Source organism: Leuciscus leuciscus, assembly GCF_965113295.1.
Source record: "Leuciscus leuciscus genome assembly, contig: HAP1_SCAFFOLD_349, whole genome shotgun sequence".
In the NCBI taxonomy this organism is placed as follows: domain Eukaryota; kingdom Metazoa; phylum Chordata; class Actinopteri; order Cypriniformes; family Leuciscidae; genus Leuciscus; species Leuciscus leuciscus.
In genome coordinates, this window is record NW_028118389.1 from 47,222 (window position 1) to 58,984 (window position 11,763).

The 11,763-nt window shown below is 36.2% G+C and overlaps 1 long non-coding RNA gene across 2 annotated transcripts; it reads right to left on the minus strand.

Annotated features, from left to right (window-relative positions):
• Positions 1 to 4,600: 4,600 nt before the first annotated feature.
• On the minus strand, positions 4,601 to 6,121 carry LOC309491551. Of its 2 annotated transcripts, none has more exons than XR_014203174.1 (3): positions 6,089 to 6,121; positions 5,571 to 5,633; positions 4,601 to 5,066 (listed from the first exon to the last, which is right to left on the minus strand). It is a non-coding gene; the product is annotated as an uncharacterized lncRNA (long non-coding RNA). The 2 variants fall into 2 exon arrangements; XR_014203175.1 differs by lacking the exon at positions 6,089 to 6,121 and adding an exon at positions 5,917 to 6,059.
• Positions 6,122 to 11,763: the final 5,642 nt, after the last annotated feature.

The following is an 11,763-nucleotide window of genomic DNA, read 5'->3' on the forward strand; positions in this document are numbered from 1 at the left end:
GACGTAAGCATTTTCTGGCGCATAATGTGACGTTTGAGAACCTAAAACCCCGTTTCTCCCAGTTGACACGGCAACACATAACCGGCGTTTTCAGAAATCTCCACTTTGGCCGGAGTTTTTAGAAATAATCGTTCTCTGGGATAAAAACTGCGTTTTCGTGTAAATGACAGGCCAAAACGCAGGGAAATATCTGCGTTTTCCCATCGTGTAAACGGGGCCTCAGGCTCTTGGGAGAAGAAACCTCTCCCAGTCCCAGTCCCAGTCCCAGTCCCAGTCCCAGTCCCAGTCCCAGTCCCAGTCCCAGTCCCAGTCCCAGTCTCTCTCTCTCCCCCCCGGCTCTGCTTAAATACTGGATCCTCTTGCCATTGATGAGGAACAGCTGGTAGGTCCCATCACCTAGATTAGGACAGGGAGGAGCACAAGAAATTGGACAAAAAAAAACAAAAAAAAAACCTTTTAATATATGTCCAAATAGAAACTGTTATTTAAAATGGTAATAATATATCACAATACTGTAGTTTATAGCCTAGGCTACTATATTTTAATCAAATAAATGCAGGCTGGGGGAGCAGCGCAAGAGACTTATTTCAAAAACATTAAAAAAATCCACCTGACACACACACACAAGTTTCAAGTTTTGAAAAATACAACAACAAACAGTAATATTGTAAAGTATAATAACAATTGAATTTATAATTAGCCTATATAGGATTATGTAATGGTTCACAAAATTCACGGTTCAATCACTGTCTGTTGTTGCATTGAGACTCTGGTAGGGCTTTATTTTGAAATTCTCGTCAGCAAAATAGAGGGAAAACAAACAATATTGACAATATTGTTTATAAAATGTTACTCACCATGTTCATTTATGGTAAATCTGACTGTTCCGTTGCGTTCGCACCACATACTTGATAATCGTGCTGTAAACATTGCCTACGCCAATAGCAGGCGCTTATAATTGTGACGTGCGCCAATGGCAGCTGCAAAGGAGAAGCAATATGGGAAATACCGACTGTTTTAAGGAATAAACGCAGAATTTTTGGTTCTTGTCGTGTTTAACACAATCTACACTCGATCGCGCGAGGATATCCATCGTGAAAAATCGCAGCTTGAATTTTTTTTTAGTTACCATCGAAGTGAAAGACAGGTCCTTTCTGTGGTATAAATACAACGTACAACAAAACTACAACTCCCAGCAGGCAATTGGGTCCATTGGCTGCGCGCGCACACACACTCAATAAATCAATGAATGACACTTACCCATTAGAAAACGCAAATGCATACGTCCTGGGACGGTAACACCAGTCAAATTAAATCATTCAAGGAAAATACATCTTTGCAGTGCATACACAAAAGTGCCAATAATATATTTTCACTGCATTTACAATTGCAGAAATAAAGCTATGAGATCGTTATTACAATTAGAAATCAGAAAAAAAAAAAAAAAAAAAAAAAAAATTTTTTATTTTTTTTTTATATATGTCCAAATAGAAAACTGTTATTTAAAATGGTAATAATACATCACAATACTGTAGTTTATAGCCTAGGCTACTATATTTTAATCAAATAAATGCAGGCTGGGGGAGCAGTGCAAGAGACTTATTTCAAAAACATTAAAAAAATCCACCTGACACACACACACACAAGTTTCAAGTTTTGAAAAATACAACAACAAACAGTACTTTTGAACGGTACAGTTGGTTTCATTACAACATTTACACTACATTTATTCATTTAACATAACCTTTATTGACTTAGAAAATGAAGAAAATGACAGGCTAATTAATATGTTATATGAATTTGTGTTTCAATATGTGGCATCGTCAGGTTTTCATACCTCAAATTAAAACCCAGTGATGTCTAATGGTAACAAAATAAAAACGAAACTAAGATTATGCCCTGTATCATGAAGAAAACATAGGTTTATTTTGTGTTACATGACACCTATTGGTGTTGCCTATATGAACAGTGCTAATTCAGGTTAAGAATACACTGTGACAGAGGCAAAACAATTTATTAAAATAATAATAACAACAATAACAATAATGATTATGACGACGCATGCAAAACAGAGAGAAAAGACTCAATTCTATTCGAATAATTACACAATACCACTGTTACGTTCCCAATTCATTTTCTAGGGGCAAAAGGGAAAGTAGCTTTAAAGCTAAAATGAACAGCGACAAAGAAAAGTTAACCTATCTGAGTCCCAGCACACAATACACAAAGTAAGATTTCCAATACATTTATTTACAATAAGTGATAAATACAGTGCAAAAAGAATCCTAAACAAACAGCTCCAAAAGAAAAAGAAATGAAGCCTGTTCTTCAGGAGCAGGTAAAGCCAAAACAAACAAAAGATCTCACTACCCGGTAGAAGGAACACCTAATTGACCTACAACAATCAACACAAATAAACAACAGAACTCTTACCTTACTTCCTAACTAACAAAAAACAGGAGAAAATGAGAAAAGAAAAATGGCACCCACTCCCTACTGCTCCAACACTCAACAATGGGCAAGCAATTCAAAGCTGCACACTACAGCCGTAACAACACATTTAAGCGTAACAACACACTTAAGCTTAACATACACCAACAAGAGCAACACTCCAAGTCTGGTAACACAACAGTCTCAGGCCACATTTACACATAGCCGGGTATTTAGAGAAACGAATATTTCTCCCCCTCCGTTTTCAAAAATAACATCGTGCACGCAATATCGTTTTCAAAAAAAGTTGTCGTTTACATCAACCCGCATAAATACAAAGGGGCGGCAGTGTAAGGAGAAGGATAAAGCCATGCAAGCCAATCAGAATCCTCAAAATCGACAACGACGAATAGCACGAGCGACTTCCTGTTCCTTTCAAAACAATAGACATGGCGCGAGGTTCGTTCGTGTGGACAGACAGCGCGGCAAATGCAAACAGGCCAAAAGCGTTTTCACAAAAGTAAAAATGAGTACCACTTTAACAGCATCCATGATCAAATAGTAGCCAAACAAACTCATAGACAGTATGGAACAAACTCTGAACATAGGGCGCTCACATGACGTAAGCATTTTCTGGCGCATAATGTGACGTTTGAGAACCTAAAACCCCGTTTCTCCCAGTTGACACGGCAACACATAACCGGCGTTTTCAGAAATCTCCACTTTGGCCGGAGTTTTTAGAAATAATCGTTCTCTGGGATAAAAACTGCGTTTTCGTGTAAATGACAGGCCAAAACGCAGGGAAATATCTGCGTTTTCCCATCGTGTAAACGGGGCCTCAGGCTCTTGGGAGAAGAAACCTCTCATCCCAGTCCCAGTCCCAGTCCCAGTCCCAGTCTCTCTCTCTCCCCCCCGGCTCTGCTTAAATACTGGATCCTCTTGCCATTGATGAGGAACAGCTGGTAGGTCCCATCACCTAGATTAGGACAGGGAGGAGCACAAGAAATTGGACAAAAAAAAACAAAAAAAAAACCTTTTAATATATGTCCAAATAGAAACTGTTATTTAAAATGGTAATAATATATCACAATACTGTAGTTTATAGCCTACACTGTAAAAATAAAAGGTGCCTGGAGGAACCTTTTGGGGTTCTTCACTTTGCCACACCGGCGGAACCGTCTGTAGATCCTCTAGGCACCCTTTAAAAAGGGGCGGTTCTCTGAGGAACCACACAGGTTTCCTGAGGAACTCTTATATAAGGCACTGTGTGGAACCACTGTGGGTGCCTCCAGGAACCAAATTTCAATTTTATTTTATTTGTATTAAATTAATTTCATGTTGTTACTATGGTTACCACCATTAACTTCTATTATAATAAACAAACTGAACCAAATACAAAATAAGAATTGTTTATTACATATTTTAGATCCATTTTAATACACTTCCATGCACTTGAAAAAAAAAAGCTAGTAATAGATGAATATCAATGAATACACACACACAAAAAAAAATAGTATAATACATAAGTAACATGAATAATCAACCATGTGTATACAATAAGCTACACAAGAAAAGACATCTCAACAAAATGCATGGAAAACACATGTTCCAAGTAATAAATCAATGTAAAAAATAACAATTTTGACTAATTAAAAATGTCCATCTTCACTTAATTTTAAAACATGTGTTTCAGTCCGCTTGTTAAGTCTGACGTCACTGTTTCCAAGTCCAAAAGCTCTATCAGATGCCAAAAACAAACAGTGCTAATATACACTCATTGTGCTGTAATATTCCTGAAAATTATGATCCTAACCTTTATCTCTATTCCGAATCTCAGATGGTTAGTTATTCAGCTATTTTGAATCATAAAATGTTTAAGTCTGGGATGCCGTGAGACTGGAGACTGTAATGTACACTATGGCTTTTGAAAAGCTTAAATGTGTGACTTGAATCAACAGTTCCCATAAATGGTTGTTGAGTATTCTCAATATCTAGAAACAAGATAGAGAAAGTAGAAGTAGAGGCTTCGACCCGGAAACCGTATTCCTTATGTCACAACAAGCAGAAAACATTTTCCATTTTTCCAGAGTTAAGGTGCAGTAAAATGATCTGTTGTTCTGTGAATGTTCACTGGTGAATTCACTCATTTCAATAAGAATCCACAGCAATTTTGTGTGGTGCTTCATACATTACATCACTACACTGCTGACAACGGTCAATGGACATTTTTGCCTGCGTAATTTCACGAAATTCACAAATGTGATGCACCTTTACTCGCTGCAACATAAAATGCAATCAATTATAAAATCTTCACAAGGGACACGTGAGGTACTTAACGAGTTAGAAAAGTGAAAAGGTGCATCAGCTTCATTTTCTGTTTGTTTTTCCTCTTTTCTGGTGGATGGTCCAGGCACTTCAGTGATTTTCAGGTCTACAGGAGGATTTTTATTCTTGATCAAACTTGTATTTCAGCTTACCGAGATCCCTGCAAAGTACAAAATTTACTGTTAGTAAGGTTATTAAAGTTATTAAATAATTTCCTCAGCCTTGTGACGTTCCAAACCTGTTTGACTTTCTGTCTGTGGAACCCGAAAGCAGATCTCAGGCATAATGCAACCCGTCACCATTCAATATCACTGCATGAAACACAAGCAGAAAAAAATTGTGTAATTCATTCATGAAACTATTCTTATGTACACTTGTCTAGTTCAATTCAATGCAACAATTTATGTAAAAATGGTTAAGCTCCAAAAATGTCCCAGAAAAGATCCTAAAAATAATCAATGAGTTCACAACTCATGTGTTATGGGTTGTGTTGTAAGTCTTATGAAGCCATATAATAGCTTTTTCCTTTTTTTTTCTTTTCGAAAAAGACTAAACTTGAAGTTATAATTCAGGGTTCAAATGTCTTATATTCAAATGCATATGATTAAGGTATAGCCTATAAAAAATGCATAGCATTATTGGCTCCAAACCTGTGATATTATTTTTCTGAGTAACATGAATGAGATTTGAGAGCATGAGGGAAGATTTTCAGAGAATAACTGATTAAAAAACACAAGTACACAGTCAAACAATACAATTTCACACAGAGAAAGTTCATAGTAATAAAGTACTTGCATGTGGTGCAGGTAACTTACTGTAATTCAATGTTGCCTCTGAAATGTTCAGATTATTTTAGAAATGTAACGTTACTGGTTGTTCTGGGGAAACAAAAGAACAAAGCTGATTATTCACAACATAATATTTATTGACCAGTAAATGGCTTTCTGTAGTAAGTAAAGTTAGGCTAAACAAAAACAGACCAAACTATATTAACCGGCTTTTGTTATTCATAACAAACGTCAATGACGACAGCAGGAATCAGCTAAATTAGTTAGGCTATATCAGCAATTTGAAGACACAGTTGTACAGAATATGTTGAATTAAATGACTAAATCAATCTAAGACAATAAGTCAATAATTTCCATTTGTTCATTAACTTACGTTAGATCAACGTAGCATCGCGGCTAAAACCTTCATCCCAGATACTGTGCAATAAACGAGTGGTAAACACTGTAAAAAAGTAGTAATGTATAATACATTTAGTTTATATGTGTGTGTTTGAATATATAGTGAGTAGACTCTGTATTTTTATTTATTTGGCGAGTTTACAAACCTTGTAACGGAGAGCCGAACAAACAGCGGAAGCTCTGATGAGAGTAGCCGTTACTTCAAATCCGATGACGTCGATCAGCTGAGCTTTGTTGCGCGCGAGCAGCGTGAGGAACTGAAGCGACGACAGCAGAGGAATAGCTGCAGTTTCGTGACAGAATAAAACTTTTCTCCTCCTGGTTCTTCTTCTTCAAATAATAATTTATGAAGAAGTAGGTAAAATTATTAATTTATTACTATTATTTATTCAATAATAATTAATTAATTATTATTATTAATATTATTATAATTTAGTGTTATTGTTTAAGGCTTAAATTAATCAATAAAATAGGCCTATAGATACTAAATAAATGTAAGCTACCCAGGTGAAAAAGACGTAGGCTACTGTTAAATGTATTAAAAATGTATTAAAGTATATTTGTATTGTAGGCCTACTAAAAACACACTCAAGTACATTTTTAATAGTACGTCTTTTTTCACCTGGGTATGTAGGCTATACTGAATCAAACTTAAGTAGCCTATAATAATAATAATAGGATAATAATAATCTTATTCTGGCCTCACTGAACCATTGGGTTCCTCCAGAAGCTGGCTTTAACATAAGAGATCTTCCAGGAACCACTTAAATGTTAAAAGATCTTCCAATAACCCTTTTATCGCATTCAAGTTCCTCTATTTTCCCTCAAAGCACTTCGAGGTCTCATGGTAATGAAAAGGTGACTCCAGAACCTCTGAACTAAATACAAAGTGCTTAAAGGATCCCATAAGTTCCAGCAAGAACCTCAAAGATTGCCAATGCTCCTCCAGTAACCCTACTATAGGAGAAAGAGCTTTGAGGCACTTAAATTACATTTTGAAGTTCCTTAAGTATCCGACAGGATATTTGAGGCTCCTTTAGTTTTTACAGTGTAGGCTACTATATTTTAATCAAATAAATGCAGGCTGGGGGAGCAGCGCAAGAGACTTATTTCAAAAACATTAAAAAAATCCACCTGACACACACACACAAGTTTCAAGTTTTGAAAAATACAACAACAAACAGTAATATTGTAAAGTATAATAACAATTGAATTTATAATTAGCCTATATAGGATTATGTAATGGTTCACAAAATTCACGGTTCAATCACTGTCTGTTGTTGCATTGAGACTCTGGTAGGGCTTTATTTTGAAATTCTCGTCAGCAAAATAGAGGGAAAACAAACAATATTGACAATATTGTTTATAAAATGTTACTCACCATGTTCATTTATGGTAAATCTGACTGTTCCGTTGCGTTCGCACCACATACTTGATAATCGTGCTGTAAACATTGCCTACGCCAATAGCAGGCGCTTATAATTGTGACGTGCGCCAATGGCAGCTGCAAAGGAGAAGCAATATGGGAAATACCGACTGTTTTAAGGAATAAACGCAGAATTTTTGGTTCTTGTCGTGTTTAACACAATCTACACTCGATCGCGCGAGGATATCCATCGTGAAAAATCGCAGCTTGAATTTTTTTTTAGTTACCATCGAAGTGAAAGACAGGTCCTTTCTGTGGTATAAATACAACGTACAACAAAACTACAACTCCCAGCAGGCAATTGGGTCCATTGGCTGCGCGCGCACACACACTCAATAAATCAATGAATGACACTTACCCATTAGAAAACGCAAATGCATACGTCCTGGGACGGTAACACCAGTCAAATTAAATCATTCAAGGAAAATACATCTTTGCAGTGCATACACAAAAGTGCCAATAATATATTTTCACTGCATTTACAATTGCAGAAATAAAGCTATGAGATCGTTATTACAATTAGAAATCAGAAAAAAAAAAAAAAAAAAAAAAAATTTTTTTATTTTTTTTTTATATATGTCCAAATAGAAAACTGTTATTTAAAATGGTAATAATACATCACAATACTGTAGTTTATAGCCTAGGCTACTATATTTTAATCAAATAAATGCAGGCTGGGGGAGCAGTGCAAGAGACTTATTTCAAAAACATTAAAAAAATCCACCTGACACACACACACACAAGTTTCAAGTTTTGAAAAATACAACAACAAACAGTACTTTTGAACGGTACAGTTGGTTTCATTACAACATTTACACTACATTTATTCATTTAACATAACCTTTATTGACTTAGAAAATGAAGAAAATGACAGGCTAATTAATATGTTATATGAATTTGTGTTTCAATATGTGGCATCGTCAGGTTTTCATACCTCAAATTAAAACCCAGTGATGTCTAATGGTAACAAAATAAAAACGAAACTAAGATTATGCCCTGTATCATGAAGAAAACATAGGTTTATTTTGTGTTACATGACACCTATTGGTGTTGCCTATATGAACAGTGCTAATTCAGGTTAAGAATACACTGTGACAGAGGCAAAACAATTTATTAAAATAATAATAACAACAATAACAATAATGATTATGACGACGCATGCAAAACAGAGAGAAAAGACTCAATTCTATTCGAATAATTACACAATACCACTGTTACGTTCCCAATTCATTTTCTAGGGGCAAAAGGGAAAGTAGCTTTAAAGCTAAAATGAACAGCGACAAAGAAAAGTTAACCTATCTGAGTCCCAGCACACAATACACAAAGTAAGATTTCCAATACATTTATTTACAATAAGTGATAAATACAGTGCAAAAAGAATCCTAAACAAACAGCTCCAAAAGAAAAAGAAATGAAGCCTGTTCTTCAGGAGCAGGTAAAGCCAAATCAAACAAAAGATCTCACTACCCGGTAGAAGGAACACCTAATTGACCTACAACAATCAACACAAATAAACAACAGAACTCTTACCTTACTTCCTAACTAACAAAAAACAGGAGAAAATGAGAAAAGAAAAATGGCACCCACTCCCTACTGCTCCAACACTCAACAATGGGCAAGCAATTCAAAGCTGCACACTACAGCCGTAACAACACATTTAAGCGTAACAACACACTTAAGCTTAACATACACCAACAAGAGCAACACTCCAAGTCTGGTAACACAACAGTCTCAGGCCACATTTACACATAGCCGGGTATTTAGAGAAACGAATATTTCTCCCCCTCCGTTTTCAAAAATAACATCGTGCACGCAATATCGTTTTCAAAAAAAGTTGTCGTTTACATCAACCCGCATAAATACAAAGGGGCGGCAGTGTAAGGGGAGAAGGATAAAGCCATGCAAGCCAATCAGAATCCTCAAAATCGACAACGACGAATAGCACGAGCGACTTCCTGTTCCTTTCAAAACAATAGACATGGCGCGAGGTTCGTTCGTGTGGACAGACAGCGCGGCAAATGCAAACAGGCCAAAAGCGTTTTCACAAAAGTAAAAATGAGTACCACTTTAACAGCATCCATGATCAAATAGTAGCCAAACAAACTCATAGACAGTATGGAACAAACTCTGAACATAGGGCGCTCACATGACGTAAGCATTTTCTGGCGCATAATGTGACGTTTGAGAACCTAAAACCCCGTTTCTCCCAGTTGACACGGCAACACATAACCGGCGTTTTCAGAAATCTCCACTTTGGCCGGAGTTTTTAGAAATAATCGTTCTCTGGGATAAAAACTGCGTTTTCGTGTAAATGACAGGCCAAAACGCAGGGAAATATCTGCGTTTTCCCATCGTGTAAACGGGGCCTCAGGCTCTTGGGAGAAGAAACCTTCATCCAGTCCCAGTCCCAGTCCCAGTCCCAGTCCCAGTCCCAGTCCCAGTCCCAGTCCCAGTCCCAGTCCCAGTCCCAGTCCCAGTCCCAGTCCCAGTCTCTCTCTCTCCCCCCCGGCTCTGCTTAAATACTGGATCCTCTTGCCATTGATGAGGAACAGCTGGTAGGTCCCATCACCTAGATTAGGACAGGGAGGAGCACAAGAAATTGGACAAAAAAAAACAAAAAAAAAACCTTTTAATATATGTCCAAATAGAAACTGTTATTTAAAATGGTAATAATATATCACAATACTGTAGTTTATAGCCTAGGCTACTATATTTTAATCAAATAAATGCAGGCTGGGGGAGCAGCGCAAGAGACTTATTTCAAAAACATTAAAAAAATCCACCTGACACACACACACAAGTTTCAAGTTTTGAAAAATACAACAACAAACAGTAATATTGTAAAGTATAATAACAATTGAATTTATAATTAGCCTATATAGGATTATGTAATGGTTCACAAAATTCACGGTTCAATCACTGTCTGTTGTTGCATTGAGACTCTGGTAGGGCTTTATTTTGAAATTCTCGTCAGCAAAATAGAGGGAAAACAAACAATATTGACAATATTGTTTATAAAATGTTACTCACCATGTTCATTTATGGTAAATCTGACTGTTCCTTTGCTTTCGCACCACATACTTGATAATCGTGCTGTAAACATTGCCTACGCCAATAGCAGGCGCTTATAATTGTGACGTGCGCCAATGGCAGCTGCAAAGGAGAAGCAATATGGGAAATACCGACTGTTTTAAGGAATAAACGCAGAATTTTTGGTTCTTGTCGTGTTTAACACAATCTACACTCGATCGCGCGAGGATATCCATCGTGAAAAATCGCAGCTTGAATTTTTTTTTAGTTACCATCGAAGTGAAAGACAGGTCCTTTCTGTGGTATAAATACAACGTACAACAAAACTACAACTCCCAGCAGGCAATTGGGTCCATTGGCTGCGCGCGCACACACACTCAATAAATCAATGAATGACACTTACCCATTAGAAAACGCAAATGCATACGTCCTGGGACGGTAACACCAGTCAAATTAAATCATTCAAGGAAAATACATCTTTGCAGTGCATACACAGAAGTGCCAATAATATATTTTCACTGCATTTACAATTGCAGAAATAAAGCTATGAGATCGTTATTACAATTAGAAATCAGAAAAAAAAAAAAAAAAAAAAAAAATTTTTTTTATTTTTTTTTTATATATGTCCAAATAGAAAACTGTTATTTAAAATGGTAATAATACATCACAATACTGTAGTTTATAGCCTAGGCTACTATATTTTAATCAAATAAATGCAGGCTGGGGGAGCAGTGCAAGAGACTTATTTCAAAAACATTAAAAAAATCCACCTGACACACACACACACAAGTTTCAAGTTTTGAAAAATACAACAACAAACAGTACTTTTGAACGGTACAGTTGGTTTCATTACAACATTTACACTACATTTATTCATTTAACATAACCTTTATTGACTTAGAAAATGAAGAAAATGACAGGCTAATTAATATGTTATATGAATTTGTGTTTCAATATGTGGCATCGTCAGGTTTTCATACCTCAAATTAAAACCCAGTGATGTCTAATGGTAACAAAATAAAAACGAAACTAAGATTATGCCCTGTATCATGAAGAAAACATAGGTTTATTTTGTGTTACATGACACCTATTGGTGTTGCCTATATGAACAGTGCTAATTCAGGTTAAGAATACACTGTGACAGAGGCAAAACAATTTATTAAAATAATAATAACAACAATAACAATAATGATTATGACGACGCATGCAAAACAGAGAGAAAAGACTCAATTCTATTCGAATAATTACACAATACCACTGTTACGTTCCCAATTCATTTTCTAGGGGCAAAAGGGAAAGTAGCTTTAAAGCTAAAATGAACAGCGACAAAGAAAAGTTAACCTATCTGAGTCCCAGCACACAATA